This window comes from Tamandua tetradactyla, chromosome 1 (assembly GCF_023851605.1).
Source record: "Tamandua tetradactyla isolate mTamTet1 chromosome 1, mTamTet1.pri, whole genome shotgun sequence".
NCBI lineage: Eukaryota > Metazoa > Chordata > Mammalia > Pilosa > Myrmecophagidae > Tamandua > Tamandua tetradactyla.
In genome coordinates this window covers 208,454,954-208,457,432 of record NC_135327.1, presented here as the reverse complement: position 1 = coordinate 208,457,432, position 2,479 = coordinate 208,454,954, and the positions used below count along the sequence as shown (strand labels likewise).

Below are 2,479 nucleotides of genomic sequence, written 5' to 3'. Positions count from 1 at the left end.
CTCCTCTCTCCCCAAGTATAACTGTGGGACAGAAAATCAGCTAGCAAGCTTCAGAGTGAGAGAAGGACAAATAAAATAAAGTGAGGTTCTCTCTCTTCACTACCACTATATGCTGCCAGTGTAGTCCCAGGCTATAGGAAGGGAAGAACCTTAATGGAAGATTTGTGGTCTTGATCATTACTCTGGCTGGGACATAATTATTATTAACAAATTAAATTAATCTTGTGAATAGAGAGACCAGAAGTTTTTTATTATCTGGAGAAAAAAGTGAGGGGATTTGAACAAGACTTTATTGAAAAGCAGGGAAAAATCATTAAAGTTTATTTCACTTTGATCTCATTTCTTCAATAAACCATTTATGTAAGTTAAATCAGAGGATTTTTGGATGAGGTTGGTAGTAATCAGGTCTCTTCCTCTAACCAGTATTCTACTTAGGTCTCAGAGGACCCATGGATGGAAGGGACACAGGGGCCTCAAAATGTGTAATTCCACGTACTGAGACTTATTTACCTACTGCCATTTGCTGTTTACCAAATTTTCTCCAACAAGGAGCAATACTGAAGCCATGATTTGGCAATGTACTCTAGAAATCAGCAAGCTATCTGGTCTTGGGTTGACCACATTGAACCTCTGTCATCATGGAAGAACCAGCAATTTTTCTTGGAAGAATCAGCAATTTGTCCTCTGTGGGATGAACATTTATTCTTTTTTTTTTTTAATCTGAATAATTTATTCTAACAAAAGTACAAAGTATGGAAAATTAGTGTATTCGAATCATTTCAGAGCAGAGAAAATTTCACACAGGAGATATCAGTTTTTAGCACCCTTGAAAAGAAATATTCAGAGTTAAGACAAGTGGCAATACAAGCTTTTGACTACTTACGGTGAGTTACACATCTGACGCACGGATTACCATTCATGTAACAGTGCAATCATTTTGATTTTTTCTCTACAGTTTGAGAGTGCCACACACACAAAAAAAAAACTTAAAGAAAACAAGAAAGGTGTTCACAGAATTCAGACTTGGTGTCTAGAAGAGGGAATAGAAACACTGAAACAACAGGAGAAAATGCATAGGTTTGACAAGAAAGTCAAATGGAGAGTCCAAAGGCACTGACTATGCAGTACATGGTCTTGTTCTTCCATCTCACAGTGCAGCTCCCATCAGTAGAGCTGTCCCAGAAGCAAGAACTTGCTGTGTGTAACCCAGCTCCATTCTTCTGCGTGATGACACACGTCACAATGTATTTAAATGGTTTCCCCAGCTTAGTGAGTTGGCTTAAAGTTTGTTCTACAACATTTGTGGTCCACTGATTCACTTTGCTGTGTTGATAAGCATTGCCACCAACTGCACTTTCTATAGCCTCTTTTACAATGTTGCTCACTTCATCAACAACAAAAGCAGTCTCCTCAGTAGCCTGGGCCGTGAAGCCCGCTCTGCCTTGCTGGAGTTGCACCTGAACATTTATTCTTCCTTCCTGGGCCGTGAAGCCCGCTCCGCCTTGCTTCCTTCCTGGGCCATGAAGCCTGCTCCACCTTGCTGGAGTAGCACCTGAACATTTATTCTTGATTTGGATTTGCATTAACTTCCTGGGCCGTGAAGCCCGCTCCGCCTTGCTGGAGTAGCACCTGAACATTTATTCTTGATTTGGATTTGCATTACTTCCTATCATGATCCTCCAGGTACACCATATGTGAACATACTGAATGTTTACACAGAGAGATAGTATGAAGTACAACCTTGGATCTGATCAAGGAACTTACCTGGCTTAGAAGTAGGCAGCGCATTGATGCCCAGGACTTCATTGGTTTTATTATCTACCTCTTTTTCCTGAAGCAGCAGGCCTTAAACAATGGCTGATTGAAGTCATGATTGATTGGTCTCTTCAAATATCGCCTCTCTTCTGTTCTATCTGCCATTTGCTTCAAACAATATCAACCCTTACCATTCTATCATCTGTGTCTCAACCTCTCTTCATGGTTTTCAGTTCTTTGTCTCTCCCCACTGTATCTCATGTCATTTCTTCATAGCAGCCTTCTAGTCATTCATTTTCTATCTGTAGATGTGTTTAAACTGTTATTTAATCCATATTATGTGATTCTAATTTGAGTTATCTTTTTCATAACAAGAAGTTCTCTTTGGTTCTTCCCCCCCACTCCATCCCCCCAAATATCTGCTGAGTTTATATATATATATATATATATATATATATATATATATATATATATATATATATATATATATACATATGCTCATATTTTATTCTTCCCAAATTTTCTTTTCTTAAAACTTGAAACATGTTTACTTTAATTTTTCTGACAAAAATAACTCCTATATTTTGTAGCCCTGAATCTGAAAATTGGGCCGATATCATGAAAGATACAAATTCTCAGATTCAGAAAACAAAACAATTTTCAAACAAGTTTGAAGAAAAAACTGCATCTCTAGGAAAAAAATCATAGAGAATCTGTTCAGCCA

General features: G+C 38.0%; 1 pseudogene; it reads right to left on the bottom strand.

Annotated features, from left to right (window-relative positions):
* Positions 1 to 905: 905 nt before the first annotated feature.
* On the bottom strand, positions 906 to 1,637 carry LOC143682576 (dynein light chain Tctex-type 1 pseudogene; annotated as a pseudogene).
* Positions 1,638 to 2,479: the final 842 nt, after the last annotated feature.